General features: G+C 42.9%; 1 protein-coding gene across 18 annotated transcripts in view; it reads right to left on the bottom strand.

Annotated features, from left to right (window-relative positions):
• The window catches only part of NCAM1 (neural cell adhesion molecule 1), a 295,457-nt gene that overhangs the window by 104,974 nt on the left and 163,377 nt on the right, over positions 1-27,106 (bottom strand). The gene's annotated exons all lie outside the window — the stretch shown is intronic.

Genomic DNA, 27,106 nt, shown 5'->3' with positions numbered 1-27,106 from the left:
TAAATGCCCAAAAGATATTACAAAATCATGCATGAGTAAATGATATACTCAAAGTGCCAGACAAACCAATGGATTTTAATGAAATAGGGTGAAAAAACTAATTTGATATGATTTCATATCCCACATTGCAATGAACTTTAAGAAACTGCCACTTGTCAAGTTTTGATATAATGTTAAAGAATATCCACAAATATCCCAGAAATCTATCAAAAATATTCCTCTATATATCTGTGTGAAGCTAGATTTTCTTCATATACTTCAAACGAGAATAGTATATACAACAGATTAACACAGCTATGAGAATCCAGCTGTCTTTCATTAAGGCAGATCTTAAAGAGATTTGCAAAAATGTCAAACAATGCTGGTCTTCTCATTTTTTATGTGTGTGTGGAAAAATTAGTGATCTTCATGTAACAGATTCCTTATGATAATGCATAAAGACTTCTGTCTGCTACTTTTAAGTGAGTTAATAAATAAATATTTAATTTTTAAATCTAGGCTTTATTACCATAAGTATTGATTCATGCAGCCAAGATAAATAAAAGAGCTTCAGGGAGTGTAGTAATTTTCAGAAGTGTCAAGGAGCTGGAGCCCTAAGAGATTAAGAGCTGATGAGCCAGACAGCAGTTTTTATTTTATTTAGATTTTTAAGTTTTTTAAAAATTCCAGTTAGTTAACAGATAGTATCATATTAGTTTTGAGTGTATAAAGACGGTGTTTGGGGATTTTTTTGTTCTTTTGTTTTTGTTGTTGTTAAGATTTTATCTATTTATCAGAAAGAGAGAGAGAGAGAGAGAGCATGAAGGAGGGAAGAGGCAAAGGGAGAGGGAGAAGCAGACTCCCCGCTGGGCAGGAAGCCCGACGTGGGGCTTGATCCCAAGACCCAGGATCATGACCTGAGCTGAAGGCAGACGCTTAACCGACTGAGCCACCCAGGTTTAGAAGCAGACTTCCAAACAAAGCAACGGCTCTACATGTCTGACTAGCAGGAGTATTGCAAACCAACAAAGAGGGGGTCAGCAAGAGGATGGAAGCACGCACTGGCAACTGCTCCAAACAGAATCAACGTGAACACAACATTATCATTTATTTGGTTTGTTTGCCGTGAATCTAAAACTGGGAACATTTTCAGATTGGTTGTGGACATCTGCTCGGCAATCAAGTGTCAGCTGAGTTTTGATGCTAAGGTGACCTGGCCCTATTGCTCGCCAGGACCCGACAGCTTAAATTCAAGGGCTGTATGCTTCAGGTTTCTAAGCGGGATATACAAGTGGGTCATATTCTTTTTGTTTTCCTGATCAGGGGATTCTCTTTTGTCTTTTCATCTTCATCGCTTCTCTATGGGGTAACCTTGCCATGTGTCTTCTAATCTGGACTGATGACAGGTGAAAAGGGGTTCCATATGCAGAGACACCAGGCACAAGTCATGACAGTCTTGGACAAACAAGGGCCTGTGGTGGTTCTGCTTCTGCCCAGGCCCTCCCCTCCACATCCGACCGATGCCTCTTCCCACTCCCCGGGCATCTGCTCCACACCTTCCATCTGTCTCTGGAGAAGCTGTTTCTGTCTTACTGAAGACCCTGGGCCACTATGTTCCTCTACCCTAACATCTCCCCCTTCGCCATGTATTCCTTGTTCTCTTCCATCTGCTCTTGTTCTCAGGGGACAATGACGCAGGCTGTACTGTCTTTGACCTCTGCCCAATCCAACAGGCAGTTCTTTGCTTGTGAACTCTCTTTCTCTCCTATTTTCTCCTTCCACTGAGCCATGAACAGTCTAGTCTTTCCTTCCTCCAGAGTCTTCCCTAGACCTCAAGACACTGCCTTCTCTCCCTTTCTCTGTCTTGCCTTCTCCCGCTCACTTCAGGGAGACCGTCTGTTTCCAGGGCCTCTTCCCCTCACCCGTAGACATGGGGGGTTCCCGAGGGTTAGTTCTCATCGCGGCCCTCCTCCCTCCCTGCTTGTTCCCAGTTGGGATGATCTTCCTCTCCTTAGTGAGTCATCCACACAGCTCACTGTCACGAACTCTCAAATATGTTTTTCTAGCATGTTTCTCTCTTTCTTTAAAGCACCATTTTAAATTTCTACCTATGTTTTATACATCTCGTCTGAATGGGCAGCTGGCAACCCAAACCCAGTACGCTCCACGCAGAGGCATTATCTCCCTCTCCTTCACCCCTACGTCCTCTCTTCCTGTTCCTGTCTACCCCTCAGGAAGCCTCAGCATTTCAATCATCCTTTATCCTGTTTCCATCTCCTTTGTACATGTTACTCCCAGTTGCTGGCTGCTGTTGACTTTCGTCCTAAGCTCTGAAATAACCCTCCACATCTATCCCTATTCCCACCACCGCGTCCCTATTTCAGGCCCGTGTGTCACGATTACCCTGCCAGGGAGTGACTCTGATGGTGGAGGTGGAGACAGTCCAGAGGAATCTTAAGGGAACATGTCCACTGGCAGGCTGGGTGCAGAGAGGGGGAGCCAGTAGAGGGATTGTGGGGAAGGAGAATGAGGAGGAGGCATGCCAGACGCCTACCACGGATGGAGCATGAGGAAGGTGGTGGTCAGCAGTGAAGAATGCTAAGAGCGGTCAAAAATTTGGAGACTGGAGAAAGGGGCATTTAACTTGGCAATGAGAGACCACAGTGCCCTTGGAGGAAGAGGTTTCAGTTCATTAGTGTTGGGGAGGACCAGCCTCCATGATCTGACCATCATCTCCGTTCTCCTTCAGCAACTCCTTATCTACGTCACAAGCTAAGTCTGTTTTTCTTCTGAAGATTGTGATTCCAATACATGGCTGCCTAATGACCCCTTTCTATCCTTCTTCCAGTTCCTCTGCACTGCCAATACCCACTACGCTCACCCTTGGATCTTACGGAGCCATCTGGTGTAACCCTTCATCTGGTTCTACCAAGCTCTGACTTCCCTGTTTGGCCCAACCCTGTGGTCCAGCACCTCACTTACTGTCCTCCTAGTACCCTTCCCTCTCTCACTGCTTGTTACACCACAGCCACACAGCCAACCGCAAAGGCTGACACGAGCCAGGACAGAGGTAAATGGGGCTTGCTGGAGGACATGCCCCAGCTCTGTCTAGAACACATGCCCTCCAACCTTCACGGGATCCTCAGCATCATTCAGCGATCCCTCTCTGGATCAACTTTCTTCTTTCTTTCATTCCTATAGAGGCCACATTAACCATTTTTCCTCATGAACTCTGACCCATCTCTCAGCAGATGCCTTACCTCCTTCTCTACAAAGAGAAGTGAGGCCAACAGGGTTGAACTTCAACTTCCCTCCTCAATCCCCACCATTAAAACTTTTACTTGTGTGCACAGCAGGGACAGACATAGACACGTGTGCATCTACAAGTATATGATAAACATTCATGTGTATGTACACATGCTCACAGACATACTCAACACGATGGCTGAAGTACCCAGCATGTGCTGCCACCATGCCAAGCATTTGGTAATCCATTACCTCATTTAATCCTCTTTCCATGCTTCTCTTGCAGGTTTCTTCCCCTCTCCCTATCTCCTGATAGACCCCTCTCCCTATTTCCTATAACTTCATCCTCTCTACCAGGTCCTTCCACTTGGCTTGTCAAGATGGTCACGTAATCCATGTTGAAAACCCCAAACTTTTCTTCAACAACTAATTTTCTCTGTACGCCATCCTCTAAATTATGAGTTCTCTGAACAAACTTTTGAAATGGTAATCTTTGTTCATTATTGCAAATTTCTCACCTCTCACTTGTTTCTCAACTCACTGGAAACTGGAGACTATTGGCATCATTCCATGAGAAGTGTAACACACACTATTACTCCTGGTGCTGTGGAGGACCTGTTCTGTGTTACATCTTTGGGCCAGCTTCTTAAATTCATGATCTCATGCCATTCTTCTCCACATTTACCCTAAAAATTATTCAGGCAACTGTTTGTGTAACATCTGCACCCCCTATGAAAGAAAGGGCTGCAGGTTAGCTCAGCACACGCACCATGTCTGTTTTCTTCACATTTGTATTCTAAGGTCCAAACACATGGTAGGAACTCAATAAATATTTGTTGAATTAATAGTTTATAAGTTGTTCCCATTTAATGTGTGAGAAAGTAAGCTCAATGTGGTTAATTAAACAACTTTCCCAATGTCGCATGGCTAGCACATAGCCAGCACTCAACCCACTGTCACCTGTGTTTTTTCCACTCTATTCTGTGATCATCACCCTCCGTTACCCTCCCTGCCACCTGCACACTCAAGACACACCCCTAAATGTACATGCTGAGCTCAGGCTCTTCTTCTTAGCCCCAGACTCACACATACCCCTGAGCACTTTAAATTTCCACCTCAAAGTCCATCTCTAACCAAACTCATTAGCTTTCACAGACCTACTTTTTCACTCATATGCTTAATGATGTCATCATCTACTCAGATGTCCCATCCAGAATCCCAAGAGACCTCTTCTTGGTCACACCCCTAACACACACCCTCCCACCCCAGCAAATGCATCCTGTCACTTCTCCTTAAACATCTCTTCCATCTAACCTTTCCTTCAAATCACTCTACTGCTGGAGTTTGAGCTCTTGCAGAGCTCACCAGGAGGACCAGCAACTGAATCTCTCTGGTTTCCCTGCTTCTGGCTCGACTCTCTATAAATCATTCTTCTCACTTCTATCAGAGTCATCTTCATAAAGCAGGAATCTGATGGTGCCCCTTCCTTTCTTAACACTTTGCAATGGTTTGCTATCCCAACTAATGCCACTGCCAAGCAAAAGCTCCTAATATGGGCTATAGGACCTTGATGGGTTCGTTGTGTCTCTGTCTCCAATCACTGCACATGCACGAGCCCTGTCCTGGGCACGCTGAGTTGCTTACAGCTCCCTCCCTCCCACCGTGCTGCTTCAGATCACTGCTGCCTCTGCACACACGCTTTTCTTCCTTGCAGTCTTCCTCACGAGCTCCTAGACTGCAAAATGTACTCTCCACAACAAATTCCTCCCAGATCCTTAAAATCCTCTTTCAAGCTCCTACTGAGCATGATGGTTTCCATCTAGACTATGTCACACTACATGTCAATTATTTGTTTATTTGCCTGTCTCCTTGCTATATTGTAAATTCCTCAAGGGAGTGACAAACACTTTTTTAATCTTTTCTGTTCAGTACCTAGTAGCAATGGTGTCCAATACAGTTTGTTTGGCTGCATGAATAAATAGAAGCTGCAAATGTTCCATGTCACTATAACTAAGAGCCAGTGTCACAAACAACACAGGCTAAAGCAAATCCACTTGGCTGCAGATGGGTCTGGTACATGAAGAGCAAAATCATGTACAGGTAAGTGCTTGCCTGCCAAGGCAAAGTGCTCTGGTGGAGAGCACGCTGCAAATATGCATTTCTGGCTGTTACATGAATATTTTTAGAACATGTTACGCTGACTTGTTTCATATGTTAGCTTGGAGAAGACATGTGTGGCAGTTACAGTTCCCCTTTGTTAAAAAAAGAAATGGAAACCATAATGCCAACAGCAAAGATGCACAAGTGCAGTACGGTGGCAGCGCAGCCAGTCCACACCAAGATTTCTGCAGCCTTTACACTTGGATTTTATTTGCCAAGCAGGACCCGCCCGCCACCCCACACGTGGGATACATCAAGCAGGAACATCTGAGCTCTGACCCTGAACCTCAGATAGCAACTTTGCTGTCTTCAGTCACAAGTGAAGGATGCTTCCCTACCGCTCAGTTAGAAGATGCCAAAATTTCTGGCTGCTTCCAACAATGTCTTCTCTTTCTGTTCAACCCACTCCAAATCTGCATTTAGATGATCTACTTTTAGTGTGTACCTCCACTGGAAGGCAGCATGTTCCAGGAGTCTTTTGCCCAGAGTTAGGGGTGCCCAAATACCCAGTGCATGCATCTTCTCTGTCCCCCTCACTTCCCACTCCCTGAGCCTGCAGCCCTGCTGAGGATCCTTATGCTTTATGGTTGCCTTCCAACATCCAGTTTCCATCCTTCGCAAGTCAGCTGCTGAGCCCAATAAGGCTCCAGGCTGGCAGGCTCATGGGATCTAGTTGCACACTCACTGCTCCCTGGGGATAAGAATAGATCACCGTGACCAATGAGAGTGACAGAGCTGAGTAAACTAACGGCTGCCAGTGTGGGCTTGCATCTTCCAGCAAAACCTTGCGCCTGCATAAAGAGCTTGCCATGAACACTGATGGCAGAAGTGGAAGACAATGATATAGATTTCCTTTTTTCCCATTACTTCAACTTTATTCAAGAGCAGGCTGAGTGTGGGGGGGTCTCAGAAACTGTGCCCCAGTCAGGTAATTCTATAACTTTTTCTCCCCACTGCCACGCTGGCTTAAAAATGAAAAATTCACTGAATTTGTCAAGCAGTGGAACGTCTCCTAACCATATCCAATCGACGAGTCACTTTCAGCCTCCCCAGCAGAGAGTACATCCTCATTTACAAGGAATGTTTTCAGGATCATGAAGATGGTCAATTCGATTTGGCTATATTTTCTTTCTCTGGAGCTCCCACATGTACTGCCTGACTGGGCCGTGGCTTTTGCAAATTGTTAAGGGGTCCTCAGCTGTGGTCTATCTTTTATGAGAGTTTCTCACTTGGACTCTATATTTCTTTCAATTTGGTTTCAGTTGGCTTTTCAGGCTAAGTCCATTACCCTTTGTATATTTAAGGTTTGGGTCTTTGATTTAGGAGCCAGCTAGAGGCATGTCATAGCCTTTATTCTTGAGCCTTCATCTCAGAAAGTCCATGTGGCTGGTGATGTCTCAGTGAGGAGCGCCAGTACCCTACCTGGCTTTGCTTCTACACATAAGTACCAACAGTTTGTGAACAGAGCACTCTTTATCCCTTATGTGCTCTAATTGACTTACGTGTGTCAGTCCGGTTCCCTCAACTGAATGACAGATTTCTGAATGGCAGGGAAAGAGTCTTATGCTTCTTAATCTTCCCCAAGCTTAGAATGGTACTGGCCTACAAAGATGCTTCATAAACACCTGCTGAGTTGTCACCAATGTAGCAACTTGGGTTCTAAATGATACTCTCAACAAGAAATAGCAAGTGAGCAGGCCGGTATCCTAGCTCATGAACTCCCCAGTAACTCATTCAGCTTCCCTCCAGACAGGGCCACACATGCCACCGTTCATTTGCTGCAGCCAAATTGATTGATTTTAAATCAATTGAAACTACTACATATAACTCAATCCATTTTCTCCTCAAGAGTATATTTACATTGCTTGAGATCTTAATTCATATTTTCACAACTTGAGATATATTCATTCAAATTGCTCCTTTCTGAAACAGTGATTTACTTTCACATTTTTTCAATTAATTTTTACCATAGCAAAGTTGATTCAGCTTCACATTTTTTTTATTTTAAATGAAACAGACCTTGTATTGTCTTTCAGTACTAAACTAGCTGAACAAATGGTGTACACTGCTGCCTCAAGCTTTCCCACTCCCTACTTTCAATCATGTCCATCCTTTTAAATTCTGACTTGTATGCAAACGAACCCCAAATATAGACTTCTCAACCTCACCTTTCTTCTGAGACTTGGTTCCACATCTACTACCAGAATATCTCCTTTTCAAATAAAATGCAATAAAAGAAGTCTGCAACTCTGTCTGCCTTCCAAAATTCTATTTGCAAGGCTGTTTGAAATTTATAATTCATTTTCCATAGAAACTGCATTATAAATAGTAATTCAGTTAGTTCTCTGGCTGAGAAACAAAGCTTAGCTAATCCATCTGCAGTGGAAAGTAGCAGAAAGCAATATGGTAACGATATGAGTAATTAAATGAAGCACTATAAAGCGAATATACAAAAAATAAGTCTATCTCAGTTGCTAATATGTGAAGTACAGCACTTTTACTGAGAGTAGGGCAAGGCAGAGATCGTGGAGATCCAGAGGACTTCTAAGCTACATTACATTACTCGGTTCCAAACCCTTGCAGCAGGCTTCACATCTCCTCAATCCAGTTACAATGTCCATGGATCCATCCTCTTCCATTCCCTGGGGCCCTGTCCTCAATCTGACATTATCCTCCCTCACCTCAACTATTTTCATGGTCTTCTAAGTTGATTTCTCAAAGTCCAATCTCCTCCTTAAAATCGATCTTGCTATGGCATTCAGAGTCATCCTTCCTGGACATGATCTTTCACTGTGTCACTGTTCTGTGCAGCAGCACACTGGCCGCCCCCACCAAAGCAGGAGGGCATATCTTTGGCTAAACTGTGGGGCTGCACACCCGTGGTCTTGGAAAAGAGCTCCCACCTTGGCAGGGCCCATGTGGCATCCAGTGGACATCCTGGCTCCCATCTAAAGTAATCCAGACACTCAAAAAGACTTCTGGGATTCTTGATCAGGAGACAGTACAGGCTCAGGCCCTGAGTGGCCCATCTGCTCTTGAAGACCAGAAAGTTATGCCTCAATTTGGCTATTACATGGTTCTCTTAGAAAGGAGCTAGAATGCTGAGGTTCTCAGCCAAAAGTGGAGATGAGATGGTCACCCTCTGGCTTCTTCTGTTTGATCTCATTTACCATGAATCTCTTTGAACAGAAGGAACGGACCCATCGGTACAACTACACAGGGAAGCAGCACAGGAGTCAAAGAGCCCTTGCACTGCGGCAAAGCACCTTTTCAGTGACTTTGCAGTGTCTTCATTTTGTACATAGGCAAATGGATGCCCTCCACCCACAGCTGCTGTGAGGACCAAGGGAGCATGCTCAAAAAAAGGACCTACAAAGGTGCCTGATGAAAACATACATGCGGGCAGGTATGCATTAATGAAGTCGGAGATCGGGAGATACACAAACGCATTTGGTCAGAGCCTCCATCTCCTGGCCAACCCCTGGCAAGTATTTTCATTCAGATGAATGCCCCCTTCATGATCCTTGGGCTGGAATTCAAGCAGAGTCTTGCTTGGTGCTCTATACTCTATCCTGTCTTGCTAAGAGGAACTATCTGGGCAGAAGAGAATTGCTGGTTTACAAATCAGATCCAAGAAATATTCAGGAATTAAGACAATGGCAAATCCAAAGGAGACACGGAATGTGGTCTGGTTAATCAAAACAAAGTGAAACAAAACAAGAAAACCTCCGAAACAAAAGCCAAACCAACCAACAAAAAAGAAGCAGGCCAGCGCTGGTCCAGGCTCTGGATCTGGCCAGCGGGAGCAGAGCGGCTGCCTGTTGTCATGGAGACGCGGGCACAGTGATCCAGGCCCCGCCGCCAAGATTGCAGTGGCGGTGGCAGAGGAGAGCCGCACCCAGGGCTCCGTGGTCCCTACCTTAGGCTCCTCCTCTCAGATTCCAGCAAGGAAAACGATAGGAGGGTTCAAAGATGTTTATTTCTTCCATTCTCTGTGTGGTACTCACAGAAATAAATACTTAGGTCTAAGGATTACGAGGCATTATATGTGTAGAAGATTTATCCATTTTCAAAGCATTTCCACAGACACAATTCTCCCAGTGGCACAGGTAGGTACGATGGTGTTATTCTCATTTTGTAGATGATGGAGCCTAGAGAGATGGCCACAGGACAGGACACTTCAACCCTCCCGATCCGTGGATTTTCCTTTGGCATAGCGTGGATAACGTGACTTACCCCGACTATGTGAAACTGTACATGACATAGGTTTAAACGTCACTATGTGAACTCCTGGCCAGTGTTGTTCCCATTCACCCCCCTTCTCTGCTCCTAAGAAGCAGCACCAAACAGTGTCAGGCACTGGGATGATAATAGATAAAGGACATGTCCTATCTAGCTGTTTAGAATTTGTAGAGGAGCTGTCCCCGTTTCTAGTTCCTTGGGCTGTTTGGAAACTATGGGAGCTATCTGGAAACAAAGACTGTAATTGCAATCTGCATTTCCGAATCTCCCATTAGCAGAGTCATCCCACCTACTGTGCGGAGAGGTGACCTCATTAAAGAGGAGGAACCAGCAGTAGAAAACTCAAAGCCTCCGGAACCCTCTGGCAGTTGGGCCTGTGCTCAGGAGAGGCGTCCAGCAGCTGCTGCTGACAATGGGCTTCTGTACCCCATTCCTGCAAAAGCTTTTCTCTGCAGGCCTTTGCTCCTCCCATGAGCTAGCTGGTTTTGTTTTGTTTTATCCTCAAGCAAGATGGCTGCTGATTGCAATGAGCTCAGAATAGCAGAAAGTAATTAAAAATTCATTTTAAAATCTATCGCACAGTTTAACATCTACATTAAGAACACTGCTGGGGTAAATAAGCTGGCATCATCTTTAGTAAGGCAAGAAAAAAGAAGCCAGACAGTCTGTTGCACATGGTTTCAGTAGATAAAATGAACTGTATTTCAGCTGGCCTTTGTACAAGCTTTGTAGGCCTTTTCCTGAAAATGCAAGCGGTCATGACAGCAACCAGCATTTTCCAAGAGGTATGGTAGGTAGAATCTGATGGCTCAACTAGGAAACGTGTTGACTGGAGACATAGCTTCAGGAAAAGGGATCTCATGTTTTCTAGGAGCAGTTCTCTTTAGAGGCCAGTGACAAATGGTAGTAGAGAGCTGACATTTTAAATCTATTTACATACTTATTTTTTAGCAGGTAGAGGAGCAGAGGAAGAGAGAGAGAGAGAGAGAGAGAGAGAGAATCTCAAGCAGGCTCCACATCCAGCTGGAGCCCAATGCAGGGCTCGATCTCACAACCCTGAGATCAGGACCTGAGCTGAAATCAAGAGTCAGACACTTAAGTGACAGAACCACCCAAGTGCCCCTGGAGAGTTGACATTGTAATAAGCACTTTTTTTTAATGATACAAGCCTAACATTTATCACATTATATTACGAACCCTACTGCACAGATTATTTAGAGATTAAACCAGACCTTGAGTTGCAAAGAAGGAAGAGTGGTGCCTCTGGACTCCCGGCTTTCCTCTGTCCCACCAAGCTTTCATGGCACCTCATCCAGTCCAACATCTGCCCGGACCCACCAAACATTGCCACCAACCCCATCACTGCCCTGCCCCCAAATCTCAATATCATTACCAACAAGAAGCAAATTCTAGTGAATAATGGACAGATACTCTCAGCAAGGAAGTCCCACGTTCAAAGAGGTTTTTCTGAGAGTTGTTTTTTAACTCCAGCAGCAGAAGTGATACGAAGAGCATACTAATGACAAGAAGTTAACTTTCATTCAGTGATCTGTATTTTCACCAGTGGTCTGTGTTTTCTGGGTCCCAATGTCACTTTCTATCAATTTCGAAGGGTGTCTAGGTGGCAATAGGAATCTGATGATGAATATAATAAAATGGGTTCATTTAGCAATCGAATTACATTATTATCATGACCACATTACCCATTTTATTCTCAAATTTATGTTCATTTTCAGAACCAACAACCCATTCTGCTCACTGCATTCAAAGGCAGCACACATATTTTATGTTTAAAGTAACTTGTCACACTCCAACCTAGGAAATAAATACCAAATCAATTTACTTTCTCCTTCTTCCCCCAACACTGAAAGCAAATGTCAAGTGTTATAAAGCTCCCCAATGATGTCAATAATTTTATTAAAAATTGATATTTAATACCTCTTCTCATATTCTTGATAGAGGCATTGAAGTGGGTAGGGCTATAAAACTAATAACCTATTTTTCACAGCAAATATTTTCATTCACCTGGGGCAGAGTAAACCAAGGCCTTTATGGCATCGTTAAACCAGATTATGAGAATTTTGATTAAAACCAAAGACACTGACATTTTCCAACCAAAAAAGGATTGTCACCAGAGTCAATGTTTTTGCCCATGCTTGTGTCTGGATGAATCCTAAAGCTGGTGCAGAACATACTGCCTCCAGAGGGCTGTGGGCCACTGTGTTTCCTTATATGTGTGCCTAAATTAACCACAAACTCTTACCACTTCTAGCCCTGATTCTAAGAGGGTGAGGTGGGGAGTGGGGATGGGATGAGGGGGTGGGACTCTATGCTCCTAGTCACAAAAGGGTAATGCCATTTTGACCTCAATTAACATACACATGAAGCAAACATAGAGACCTTTCTTTATGTGGACTTGGAAAATATTAAAAGCTAGCCTTTTTCCATTTGTAAAGCAATTAAGAAAACAATGGGCAGCAGGTCTTTAAAAAGAAGGGGAAGGAACCAACGGAGTAATGATGTCCACACTTCTACTGTCAGTGTTGGAGTTGTCTTCAATAACATAGTTAAGGACATTTTCAAGTTTCTGGGGGGAAAAAATTGAGTTGAAGAGTCGAGTTCTTTTTCTCTCAACTATTACAGAAACAAATGCTAAATCACTTATCATCTTTTGTAAAATTAGAAGTGATTATATTGTAATGTTAGTCTTGGGCATGATTCCTGAATTTTATCAGGTTTTTGCCATTTATAGTGTTTATGGTTAGGGAAATACACTTTGATGTGGCCCACGTTCAAATATAAAGAATAATCACCACATTTTATAATAAAGGTCTGTTTTGTGGATTCTTTGTTCATGATAATTATATGTTTACCTCTGAAGCTAAGGCAACTACTATTGGTATTCTTGGGGCCAGGAAAATGAAGAGTTGATGAATGAGTTTCAATCTTTCCTAGACAGAATATTCATGGAACTTTAGTATTCATATTTTTGACAATAAAGAAGGTATCTACCTTTCTTGGGTTTTGAGTTAGATAGTGAAATGTCACAAAGTCAATCCAATGTTGTGAGACAAAGATGATAGACATCATGTCATAAGTCTTGTTCTTCATCGAGCACATGGGTTGGAGGACCCTCTACTTGAAAGGAAATTGCTAGGGACTCAGTGATATTACAATGTCTATGATCATTAACATGTGTCAATACCTGTTACACAGCAGACACTACACCTACGCGATTTCTTTCTATTCTTACTACTCTTTGACATAAACACTATTTCTATTTTATGGAGGATGAAACATAGCTTAAAAATTCTAAGAAATTGTTAAAGGTTGTATAGGACATACTCTGCTGACCTGGTAAAACACAAACACTGAACCAATCTTTAAAATGCAACACAACAGGGATCCCTGGGTGGCGCAGCGGTTTGGCGCCTGCCTTTGGCCCAGGGCGCGATCCTGGAGACCCGGGATCGAATCCCACGTCGGGCTCCCGGTGCATGGAGCCTGCTTCTCCCTCTGCCTGTGTCTCTGCCTCATTCTCTCTCTCTCTCTCTGTGACTATCACAAATAAATAAAAATTTAAAAAAAAATGCAACACAACAAGGGCACCTCACTGGCTCCATCAGAAGAGCATGTGACTCTTGATCTTGGAGTTGGGAGTTCATGTTCCACATTAGGTGTAGAGATTACTTAAACAAATAAATGAATAAACTTTAAAAACCATGCAATACAACATTGCCTTGGGTGATGAGTGAGGTCAGTTCTTTAACTCTTAGATTGCTGAATTATCGTGAATTTTGGATTATTAAGCAATAGCTGTATTGTATTAGTTGTTCTACCATTTTTCAACATGTAAATATTTTTCTAATTACAACAAAATCCATCTTATTCTACATGGACCCAGAATGGACTATTCTATTAATTAAACATTCTAGCTAATTAAGTGTTAGGGGAAGACTACTCATCTGTAAGAGGTGAAACAGAATCACACATATTTAATATAAACTAAGGACACCTTTTGATAATTCAGGAAACATGTAGGAGACTACAATGCTATAGAGCCATCATGACAAAGGCCAGTTATAATTATACAGGGAAGCAGAACGACACTACTTTTAATAGAGATTTCAAGCTATTAGACTCTGAGATGTGAAGAGCTAGAAGGCACCTCAGAGATCCTCCATCCAAGCCTTTTATTTACAGATGAGCCACTGGAGACACAGACAAATGGCAGGCTAAGTGATTGGCCTAAGGCCACCTAGGAGTCCAGTGGCAGCCACATAGTGACCAGAATACATGGTAACCAGTTTTATATGCTAACCTAATTCATCAAAGTCATACTGACCCTACTCAACTCACCACAATTTAGGAGAAGACAAGAAAGATGTGCTGTCATCTGCTTTCTTTCTTAATCTGTTGATTTCCACCCAACCATGGATCTACTTTTTAATGTGTGGATCTTCATTTTTCTTACCATGGCTTCCATAAGCACAAAGAACATACAATGACATCATGTTGCAAATAAGACCCAGCAAGGGACATGCCCTTTTTCCGGATAGTTTCTGACTTTTCTCTCTTCTTTAATACAAGTTTAATCTGGTTTGAAAGGTGGAGAGGAGCTTCTACCAAGCATTCAATTCCAGCCTTGCAATTTAACCTGCCAGATTTAACTGGGGGATGATTAATCAATTATTTACTTAGCTGGCACCATTTTCCTGTCACTTAAATCATATTTAATTTCAATCTATTATAATCCATTATCAGTGCTGAGTCAAAACCCTTGATGCACTATTTGCTTACGAGATGGTTTCACACATACAGCATCAAAGTACTAAGTGTCTCATGTACATTTCCAGATGACAGACTGACTCTGTTAAGATGTGGTTCATGTGCACACTTTAGAGATTTCTATATTTTACAACTTTAACATATCCGGTGCCATTTACTACCAAGTGAAAAAACACCGGAACAACCCAATCAATAGTCTATTTAATCTGAAAAGTCACTGTTCATGTAAAATAGGACTTAAACATATTTTTAAAAATCATCCAGATCTTTTATTCCTGCCTGTTTCACAACAAAAAATCTAAACTCTAAAACTATCTAGATATAAAGGCCAAACGTGATATATTAAACTTAATTGAATTCTAGTTTGGGGAAAGAAATGTAGAATACATTTTGGAAGGATAATTGCACTGGGTATTACATGATACTAGAGAATTAGTGTTAATTTTCTTATGTATGAAAATGGCACAGCAGTTATGTTAGATAATGACCTTATTTTAGGGATAACATCCTTATTTTTAAGAGATGCAGTAAGGACGTATTCAGGAATAGGGCATCAAGATGCCTGCAACTCTTGTTAGAAGCAAATACGGCGAGTTATTAGTTTGAATTAAAGTGGTTGAAATATAGGTATCTATTGTACTATATTTTCAATTTTTTTGGTTTGTTTGAAAATTTACAGTAAAAGTTGGAAATTACTAAAAGATCACTTCAGAAAAATAACTTTAAATTCCTTAATTTATATACTTAGCAGCACTCCCCAGAGTGGAGAATGCTGTTTGGGGCAGAAGGTAGGTAACAGGTGTCAGAAAAAACATCTGCTTCCTAGAATGATTCTTCATCCAGCAAGGTCAATGCAGAGAAAAGAAGACAAAGCAGAGACAGGTGAGGGTATAATAAGAGGGCATCTGACTTCTTTAAACAGGCATCTGACTTCTTTAGACAACTTCCACCTGGTTGTTCCAGAACCATGCATGCGTAACTGTGGACAAGCTGGCATCCAGCTCCTGGGAACTGGGCAAAGGGAAGAGGGAGGCACTGGGACACTACAGATGTGCCGATGTCCCAATTTTTGAAAGGGGGTAAAGTGTTACACACTTAAAAGAACAGCAGTGGAAAACTCATGCTTCCACATCTTCTGAAGCCACTTTGTTGTTCACTCTAGAGGAGTATGTGGGAGACACACCCAAGTGCGTTTTCCTAATGGCAAATGCTGATGTCAAAAAGCCTGCCTTTTCCCTACTTAGAGGTGCCCTCAACTTTAACCCTTTTGCATCTCTCAGCTTCCTACTTTGTAAGATAGGAAATAGAAATCCTATCCCATAGGTTTCTCATGGGAATCAAAGAAAATGACATTTGTAAAGAGCCTAGTACTGAGGCCGCCACTGAGAAGAGACCCAGTAAGTGGTATCATGTGGGTAGCTGGAATCAAAACACTCAACAGTGTCTTGTGGTAGTCTTCTGGCCAACATGGAAAAATCAGAGGCATGTTGTAAAACAATTAGGCTTTTTCCTATCTAGTTTAAAACCTGTATTTTAGGATGCCTGGGTGGTCCAGTGTTTGAGTGTCTGCCTTTGGCTCAGGTCATGATCCCAGGGTCCCAGAATCTAGTTCCGCATCAGGCTCTCCAGCCTGCTTCTCCCTCTGCCTATAGCTCTGCCTCTCTCTGTATCTCTCATGAATAAATCTTAAAAAAAAAAAAAGAAAGAAAGAAACCTGTACTTTAAGAGGGTTGATTAATGGAACTATTATCAACTTAGAGAGAGGTCTTAAGTGTTACAAGAACTCATCTTCATCGTTTTTCTACTTTTATGTAAGACTGGGATGAACACCTACAGATGAGCTATCAAAAATATGCAATTTTAGAGAGACAACTGATAGACCAGAGAGATCATAAAAGTAGGATGAGGATAGCCCTGGGTAGTATGTGAGATGGTCCACTGGGTTGTGGGAAGACAAGATCAGAGCTATTTCTCACGGAGACCTCCTCACTAATATTTTAAATGCACTGAGTGACAGTGATATTGTCATGGTCCGTATTGAGAGGATGGCTTGATGACCTGTCAGGTATATAAGAAGCCTGAGAGCTTCTGAAACCACAGGTATCCAAAGGTCCTTCTTGTGTCTGCTTTTTCTCTTTCACTGCATTAACACAACCATTTTAGCAGAGCTCTGTTCAGTGGATTTATGGATTACATCCTCTAGTTCCAACTAAACCAATCTTACTGAAAAGGACAGCTGGGTTAAGGAGGGAAAAAATGTTCCCACAAAGGAACTGCAGATTAAAGATAATACTAATAAAGAAAGCACAGGTGAACAACAAGAAAATTGTAGAGTGGATTGTTCTTCCATTCTGGTGTAAGCAGTATGGTGGCCACAGGCTACAGATAAAACAATCTGATGAGATCTGCTTGGAAACCAATAAAAAACCTAAAATCATCAAAATGATTTTGAAATATGGATTTGCATCACTAGCTGAACCTTCCCCTAAGTATGTATTATGGCTTGAGATATTAGCTCACATGTATTTAATTTATAAAATATGAAATAATACCTATATGGAAAGTGAATACTCAAAAGTTGTTTATGGGTGAAGCAATCGATCAAAAAGGTTTAGGGAAAATAATCTGGAACTCAAATTTCAAAATGAGCTGCAACAGGGGACAGTTTTAACCGTAATGAAATACAAATGAGAGGAATGAAAAAAAAAAGTCCTACATTTTGGGTCAAAAAATCTAATACACAATTACAGGATGTGGGAGATGTGGCTCCAAGCGATCCATGGTACAGAGAGAAGACTGAGGTTTGCAGGTGATCACCAGCTTCACGGCAGATAACAGGGTGCTATGGCTAACAAAAGACACCCAATCTCAGGCTGCCTCCCCTGGGGCAGCTCTGGTGTCTAGAAACGGGGAGACAATGGTGTCTTTATACTCTATTGGTCCATATGTGGAAGACTGTTCAGTTTTACCTGAAACACACAGGTTTCCCCAGAGAACCTTCTGGCACTGGTAGGAGGCTAGACCAGAAAGCCTTGAAGAAAACCCAAACTCTGAACTCCCAAGTTTCAGAAGACGCAGAAACAGGATCTAGGTAACAGGAGCAACAGACCTGAAACAGTTTAGCTTGCTAGGCAGTCCGCTCAAATGTAATTCCACGACAGTAGGAACTGTTACCCTGACTTAGTTCTGGGCAGTGCTGCATCCCAACACCCAAGACGGTGCCTGGCTCCTAATCTGCCTTCAGTACATGTTAGTCATCAGAGCAAGGAATGTCTCATTACTTGAGGTACCCATGAAGAAGCTGCATGGGATTTTATTACCAAAGAAGTGCCAACTCTAAGACACTACAATTTTGTATTTGCATATTACAACCTTTTCCTGGACAGATTAAAATCTCTCTGGCCTTTTAAACAAGGTTTTAATTGAACATTCCACATTTCTAAGGGTGATTCTCTATTCAGGTCAACTTTGATTTCTTTTCCCCAAATAATTTGGTATTTTTTTTATCTTTTTTTTCTTTCCGACTATCTCTTTTCTGACTGAAAACGTACAGTGAGATTACTGAAGCCAAATCTGCCAGGAATTTGTAAACAATAGTACTTTGTCCTCTCTTTCTACTCAAAGGGCAGAAAATGAATACAAAAAAACAAATGTAGTGTAAGAAACCTCAAAATATTTTAGGTAAGGTTTAGGGAGAGAAAAATAATTAAGTGCCATGAAGATACACGTGCATGCAGAGACGGTACAGCCATAAACCAGACTAATGAGAGAACAGGTTCAGTATCTGATGTTTCCTGCAATCTGACAGGACAATAAAGAATAATTCCTTAAACCACTTCAGCTTATTAGAAATTAGATTCTTAAAAAAAGGAAACTTTAAGTGGAAACGAATGAAAGAGGAAACCACTGCCCAAATTATGAATATAAAAAATAAACATGAAACAAAAAATATGAGCTAAATAGCTCAGTGCTAATACCCTAAAATAGCACTGAACAACTGTGTTATAGCTAAACTTAAAACAATTTTGCCCGTCTCCTTTAAAATAAATATCAAACAAAAATCTGATTTCCTGCCTGCCAGCACTGATCAGTCAGTACTTTCTGTAGAACATTTTAAAATGACCCAAGTAATTGTGATTTTATTTTGAAGATAAGATCTGTCCAAGCAAGCCCCTAAGAAAGATGGAAGTCTGACCAATCTTTCAAGAAAGTCTTGGAGAAATAGCAACCCTCCCTATTATCCAAGAAAGGTAGGCTAAGCATTTCTGGGGCCATGCCCCAACTAGGGGAGTGCTGAGAGAGAGCATCTGCCATTTGTCTGGTTATTATCACGGCGAAGCTCAGCAACCCCAAGATAGAAGCTGGGTGGTCCGTGATGGGGGAGGCAGAGCATGGATTCATCCTCCACTGGAACAGTCGAGAGGATCATCCCTACAGGTTAGGCCCAACCCTGAAACTCTACGATGTCAGGAAATGCTGCGAACCGTGGGTCTGCTGGATGATTAAATTTCACAGAGATTTCGGGAGTGTGCGGAAAATACATTGTTCCTTCAAGACTTAATCTAAAGGGCAAGAAAGCAGGTCATTGTTTTTATTGCCGGGTTCCATCAGCAAGATTAAAATACAACAAAAAAACACATTTGAGAATCAGAGTCTTATTATCAAGTAAGGAGCTATTGTAGAAAGAGCCCAGATAATGCAGTAGCCAAATTCAAGGTGGAGGAGAAGAGGAAGTATCAGAATGCAGCACAAAGAAATACCGTGCTCCACTCTGCCAGGTTCTGCTAATAGCGACGGGCTCCTCATTCTTGCTGTTTGCTATTCAGCTGAGGCTCTGAGCTGTCAGGAGACACAGGCCACAGTGTGGATCCCCAGGCCTGGGATGACAGAGGCCCGGGAGTCCTGCTCAGTGACAGATGCTGGACTGAGATAACCAGAAAGAATAGGAAATGTGTGCAACAGCAGCTGGGCCAGACAAATTCAACTTCCCACCTGCTGTTGATTTACACATTCATCTCTCAAACTCCATCCCTGTCCATGTAGAAATCTGCCAGCACGTCGAAAAATTAATCAATTTGGGGAAAGGAGGGAGTTATCCATGGTCGATTTTATATTCTTTCTGTAAACACATTTGTGTAGCATCGAGGCAGCTGAGCTCGACAGCATGGCTTTTTCTGCTCTCTGCTGTAATCACCCATACACCTGGGACTCACACAGCTCTCACTGCTGTTTTCTTAGATGAGATTTTTTTTTTCCTAGGGTAAAGCTGGCTTTGGAAACTAATTATATATGTCTATGTTTTTTTGTTGGGCTTCCGAGGACACCACGGACATCTGATTTGCATTTCTGTCTTGTCCCTCTCTCAATGCCTTTGTTGCTTTTCCTTTTGTCTGCATGGAAAACAAGAGCAATTTTCAAACCCGGCTGGTCAAACATGTTACCCTTTAGAGCGCGTGTCTATATACGTATGTAAAATTCAAGTGCCTCGTTTGCTGCAAAACAACCTTTATTCTGAAGAACATTTCAGCTCAAGGAAATGCTCTTTAAAATGTCTAATTCCCCACTGTGATTTCCTTTAAAGTTCTAATTAGTTGTGCACAGTAATGAATTCTGTAAATTGCAGTGTTTCGTTTAAAGCATTTAAGGTACAGAAGGCTCTAATAATGAGTTTTGCCACAATCAGTCTTTGAAGAAAGTAATTTTGAAATTCAGGTTTCATATTTTTGGAGATGTCATACATCTTAGAAACAATCACAATGTTGAGTCTCAAATTAATATTTGTTGCTTAATGCCATCAAAATGTCAGATTAATGAGTAATTAACGATGTGTGTACATAATGTTATTTCCTTCTCTCTGAGGAGGCCAAATGCATAATGGAGAATTCAAGATATGAAACATCTTTCAACAAATGTATTTTCAGAGTTTCCATTTTAAATAACTTACTACCAGGTCTGTAACGGTCTGCCTTTAATGGTCAGCAAACAGCTGGGTTTCTAGATAACACAGCGAACATAAAATATTCATGTTATTTAAGCTACTTCTACATTTTACTAATAGTCTTTGATTTGCTGGTTTTGAAGGGGAAAAGGAACCATCACCACTGCCACCTTTGCCCCCCGCCCCGACACACCCACCCAACACAGACTTTTTTTTTAAAAAAAAGATTTATTTGCACCAACAACCTCTTTCAGCTATGCTCTGTTTTAGAACAACTAAGCTACTTTTTATCCCATATCAGCTTTCCAATCTTCCCTTCTCTTCTTGGACTTAATTGAAACTTGACCCTCTCTGAGTACTCTTCCTACTTTCTCAGCCTCTCGGGGGCGGGCAGGGAGCTGTCTCCTGCCTGGTCAGGATAAGCTCTTCGCTTGGCATCCTCCCTCCATGACCCTCCACGAAGGACTCATGTCCTCAGGCTGACCGCTCCCCCAGAGCCCTTTGGCCACTCAACGGCATGAGGTCTGTTATCCCCCTCTCATCTACACTGGCCCCTCTCCTTCCTTCCAAGACTTGGGGTTGATGATTTGCAAACTGCCCTCTCCCATGGTCCAGACTCCCTTGCTGCTCTGACATCCCCTACACCCCTCCAGTGAATATCCCCAGCCCTGGACGATCCCCACTATTCATTCTGCCCATTACTGCCACCGAGTCGCCAATCCTCATACACCTGGTTTGGTACAGATTCAAACGTGGTCAACCCGAGAGGTACGGATGCTGCAGCAGACACCCTGGGGAACTATTCTAGCCCCTTCCCTAGCTGCTGAGGCTCCCAGCTTGTCCTCAGCCGCCTGCCTGGCCTCGGTGGAGAACCCAACCACCAGATTCAGAGCAGGCCAAGCCCTCTGGGGGCTACGCCACATGTCTCCCCCCATTCTTCCCTAAAGCAACAAGGTCCTCTCTTGCTCTCCGCCCCATGAATTCTAGTTCACACCCAGCCCACTCTTAATGATATCTTGTCCTGCATTTATCCTCTCCTTCTCCTGAGCAGTTTTGCTGACACTTTATCTTTTAAAACAAAAACAAAACCCTTTATTTGACCCTGCTCTTATTCCTCTTCCTGTTCAATCACACCTTCCGTTTTCGTGCCAAGTCCCTTGATTACAGGTTCCCCACCCGTGGGTCTCCGCTGTTCATTCATTCCTCTCTTAACCTTCCAGAGTCTAGGCTCCTTCTAGGTTCATGATATTACTGAAAATGATACTGAAGGTTCACCATGCACCTGCCTCTCAACAAATTCATTAGCATTTCTCTTTCCTTCCCTCTTGATCAGCAGCTCTCAAAACTATCTGGGCACAAGGACCATTTATGAAACCTTTAAAAAATATAACGTTCAGACTGGGTCTCCCACCTGGAGAAATTTCAATTTCATTACCTTGGAGCGGGGCTCAGACACTGGCATCTTTTGAAAAGTGCCCTACGTGACTCTAGCGTGTACCAGGGTGGAGCCCCATCCTTGACATGATCACAGTACCCACGGGGAAAGCCTGGGCTCTGTTCTGGGCACAGTCCCTCTTCTCTGCTCATGCAAACTCCTTTCAGCGTCGTTCTGCTTCTTGTTCTTTAGCTGTACTGTACCCTGTGCATTTTTCCCAAAGGATATCCCTCCCCCCACCCTACCTGTTCCTTTTCCCCCTCTCACAGGTCATTTATAATTCATAGGAATCATGTCCAGATCTTATCTCTCACTAAAACCCAGAACTCAGACCCTGTGCATTTCTAGTTTGTGCTGCCTGGTGTGTGATCTGATGACAACAATGATCTAAGACCATCTCCCTTCTCATCGGTCCCACTCCGTATCACTAGAACTACTGTGTGTGTGTGTGTGTGTGTGTGTTTTATTTCAATTTAAACTGCACTCAAAAAAAATCCTGAAAAACGTCCACTGTCAAGCCTCACTTACTTCCAAATTCATGTGGAAGTAAATCAAACCACAAGGGAGACTCATTGTATTCTATCAATTATATTAATTTCTGGACAATAAAGAAAAAGAAGTACTCTCCAGACCCATATAAGATGCAAGAAAACCTGCTTTTAAATCTCCTCATTATTGATCGTCAAGAAACGGTTGGCCCTGGGATTTCTATCAGACACGCTGATCGTTGAACTGACCTGGGTGTCATGTGGCCTTGCCCCCATGGCACAACTCGCTTGCTCTGAGGCCCTCTGCATAATCCCACACACCCTGATTTTCCATGCGGAGCACCGAAAAGTATACACAAAACATGCGGTAAGATAAATGGTTCCAACCTGCCCTCAGAGGCTCAAAGTGCCAATGACACACAACATCCTGAATCAGGAGGCCTCAGGGTAGTATGGCACCTGCCGGTGCATTTTATGTCACCACACAGAGTTCATCCATCTTGCTCTGGGGCCGCAAGGTCTCCCATTCTTTCTCCAAAGACCCTGTTGCCCAAGTTTGCTTTCTGTCTCAAAAACCGAGTCTAGAATGCACGCTCAAAACCATGAGGACTGCTATTTAATCACACCCATTCACTTATCTTCTTAAGCAACGAAAAGGACACCACATGTCATGAAAATCACATTAAAAATATCATTGAAATTAAAGCATATTCTTATTGTTTTCTTACAGACATAATATTTGTTTTTAACAAACCAGAGGATGGTTTGTTTTCTCAATTTGTCTATCCAAAGGTGAGTCCTACTTCTGCCTATTGGGGCCATTCCTGTAGACCAGAGCCCTACAGAAAACATGCTTGGGTGACATTCACCACAGCCTGACTCAATGTGCCCCAGTAGGGAACTGCTAGGAAAAGCAGACCAGCTGCCCTTTAAAAGACCCGCCCAGCACCTCCTCTCTGTGTACGGACTACTGCAACAGAATGAGCATCTTTCACATCTGATTTCATAACTAGTCCTCAGCTCACATCGTATCATATCCAGGAGATGGTATATGTTACCAGGAAAACCACTGCAACCATGTGTTACAAGAGGCAACCATCCCAGGGTGGGGGTGATGGGGACTATGGGCGAATATGTGCCTCCACAGCCTTCCCTGACTTTATAGAAAAAGGAAACAGGGGAGAGAATTTAATCCCTGCTTGATTACAGGGTAGGAGATATGTACCTGACGATACTAAGCTTCAGATGAATGTTCAGTCCGAGGAGTCACTGATGCTAGAAGGCTTGGCTCTGCTAAAAATTTAATACTATAAGAGACAGTGAGAATTCACTGGAAGTGGGGTTAGCAGAACTCATTCAAAAAGATAAGTATCAAAAAGATACGGTGGCACATTTATACACCCATGTTCATGGCAGTGCTATTCATATAGCGAAGAAGTGAAAGAAATCCAATCAATAGATGAACAGATAATCAAAATATCTGCTGTCCATCAACAGATAAAATAGATAATCAAAATGTGGGATACAGATAATAGATACACAATGGAATATAATTCAGTCTTAAAGAGAGAAGAAGTCCTGCCCAATGCTACAACATGGCTGAACCTTGAGAATATTATGCTGAGTCAAACAAGCCAGTAACGAAAAGACAAGGACGGTGTGTGAGTCCACTTACATGACGTGTCTAGGGTAGTCAAAGTCATAAAAATAGAGAGTAGAACAGTAGTTGTCAAGGGCTGGGGAGAGGCGGAAAGGGGAAGCTATTGTTTAATGGGTGCATAAGTTTCCATTTTGCAAGATGGAGATTGGTTGCACGGCAATGTCAATGTACTTACTGAATCTACACTTCAAAATGATTAGGGTGGTAAGTGTTAGGTTATGTGGTTTTAACCACAATAAACAAAATTTATAGATAGATAGATGATAGATAGATAGATAGACAGATAGATAGATAGATAGATAGACAGAGTTTTGCAGCTGTAAAACTCTAAGTTTTCCCACTGGCAGAGAACGCAAAAAAGTCTCTCCCCTATCATCCCTCAAGGTTAATAAAACCCCAATAAACTGAACTCATGGTTGGTTGGATTAATTTTGCTTCAAAGTGTGAAGACACAGTAACATTAACACTCCTCTCACCACCTTTTCACTTAATATTCCAGTCTTTATAGAGCTTAGCTGTGAACTGCCTATGGACTGCGCCCCTGTTTGTGAGCCATGGACAAAAGCCCAAAAAGACTACACACACACACACATACGTGCCTTGCTCAACACCAGGCCCCAGGAAAGATGAACTCAGGGAGCCAAACACTGATTCTAGAATGGAGGGCCTCATAATCAATCATTTCTTTAAAAAAAAAAAATTTCCATGATCAAAACATCAGTTGCAGCTGCTTCAGCAAATTAACACTGTTTGCAATTCCTTACCTTTTTGTGTTGATGTGAAAGAGGTGAAGGAATTTCATGGCAACACAGTGGCACATCACCAGGTTGGGAAGCAAAGCAATAAAGAAAAGGAAAGAGAAAACTGTTAGTTTACGTCCTTGGGAAAAAAAAGGTATGCTCATGCTATTGTGTGCATGAAGAACACAGCAACAACACAACACAGAGATATTTTGAAACAGTGACACACTCCATAACCGCTACCTCTCCTGCCATCATAATTAGAAACCCATTGCTTCTGGCACAAAGAACAAAGAGAAAAAACTCTTCAGCATCTTCCCAAGGACTTCCTCCCTGAGCCTGGCTTTTCCTAGGCAGTTGATTCTGTTACTAACCACCCAAGGGATGTGATCCTTCCCTCTACACTACAGGACTTTGGGGCTACTAGGCACAGATTTCTCTCCTTGCAACATCTTCTCCTGAACCCAAGAAGAGAACTCTGCTTTCTAAAACCTCTATTTACCCCACACTGGCACCAACACTTGTATACTCCCAACATTACTATGATTGGGAAGTGATTGGAAAATATTCAGGACACGTGGCCCCCACACAAGAAGCCTCCAGTGCTTCAGGTGTGGAAGGCAGCCCGATAGGCATAGGGCAGCCCTCTACAGAGTGGGTCAGGATGATGGTCTCTCTCATCCCTGGGATAGCTGTGCTATCCCATACCCCGCCGTGAAAGGGACAGTAGTGTGCCCTCCCTAGCAGAGCCTAAAGCCACCCCTCACGCATGTACATGCACATGCATACACATGGTCATATGCCTAATCCAAAACTCATCTGCACTCTCGAGCTGTGTGGCTGAGCCTAGGGACAGTAAACTGTGCTCAGTGCTAACCTGGGAAGAAATACACCGTACAATGGCAGGAGAGACAGAGAAGCCTTTCCGCCCTCGGGGATTAAGGAACACACATCACCTAGCGCTAAGACAGAACTAAACCAATATGATTTGGGAAAAATCATCTTTTTCTTGTTAAAAAAGGCAAATTCTCACAGCCTGGCTCAAAATTTAGGTCAGAGTCTCCTGAGAAAACTTTTTTTTTTTTTTTTTTACATATTTTACAGACATTATTTCATTGCCTATTGTTAGCTATCTGAGGTGAACTCTGCACAGAATATGCTTACAGTTTGGTTGACCTTTTATTTTGGGGAAAGTGCAAGAGGACCATGATTGATGGGCCTTGCTGCACGCTAGCCTGACGCCTCTTCCGGCCAGCTGAACCAATGTCCACCAGACAGCCTACGGGACTCGTGGAAGATTCCAGCAGATATGCATTTCCTCTCTCCTGCAGCACCTTGTGCCCCTTCTCATCAGAACAGTATCTAGCACAGGAGGACACACAGCTCTCTGTCGAGCCAATGACCTGGCTGACCTGGTTCCAGATGGATCTGGAGCTCGTGGTTGTGTCAGAGCTTAGTAACGGTCCTCCAGGCCCACTTCCCATTCCTTCTGGGCATGAGGCTAGGCTGCACTTCTCAGTTGCCCTCAGAGTAAGCCATGGCTATACGGCTGGGTTCTAGCCAACAGACTGTGGGTGGAAGTGATCTGTGCCACTTCCAAGGCCATCAAACCACCTGTTCAGCCCTCTACTCTCCCTCCCATCCCCTTCTGCTGGACACCCAGTGTCCACGGCCAGGAGAGCAGAGTGCCATCATCCTGGGGCCCCCAATGACTGTGTGGAGCACAGCTTCCCTTGCCCAGCAACTGAAGCGTCTGAGCACGAGAAATAAATTTCTGCACCAGCCTTGCTGATGGAGATGTAGAAGTTCATTTAATACATATAATATGTGTGACACTGGAATCGATGCTGTAGGGGAAGCCTGGCCTTACGATGTAGAAGTCCTATCTTCAATTGCTTACAAACTACTACTAAAGGCAGAGCAGAAGGATCAGAGGTATCATAACATAACGAGAGCACAATGATGTCACAAAGATGCCCAAGGCCCAAACGGAATTCAGCTTATTGTTTGAATCCAATTGGTTCTTCAAACCCAGGTGCTAATTTGCCAACACCTCTGTTCCCTGGAGCCCCCAGTTCTGGTTGCCCTGTCCGATGTATTTCCCCCATAATATGTATCACTTTGCACCACGCTACTGAATTGACTCTGATGTATCTGCCAAGCTTCACTAAGGCCGGGCTTCCTGTTTTTTTCTCCCTTAAACCCCAGAACCTCACTCATGGCTCTTACAAGTAGATGCAGAATAAATATTCATCAAACAAATGAAAACCACTCCCAGTTTCTAAATAGTGAAGCTGACAATAAACAATCACTGTGCTCTTAAAAACCTTCTTCAGCTCCACAGGAACATCCCAGTGTCTTTAGACTCTCTCACGACAGTCACTGGAGCCTCCCAGCCTGCTCACCGACAGGAAAGACAGAGCGAGGCTA

The sequence above is a fragment of the Canis aureus genome, chromosome 3, assembly GCF_053574225.1.
Source record: "Canis aureus isolate CA01 chromosome 3, VMU_Caureus_v.1.0, whole genome shotgun sequence".
Taxonomy (NCBI): Eukaryota; Metazoa; Chordata; class Mammalia; order Carnivora; family Canidae; genus Canis; species Canis aureus.
Note: the sequence above shows the minus strand (reverse complement) of the source record. Positions and strands in the feature narration are given on the sequence as shown.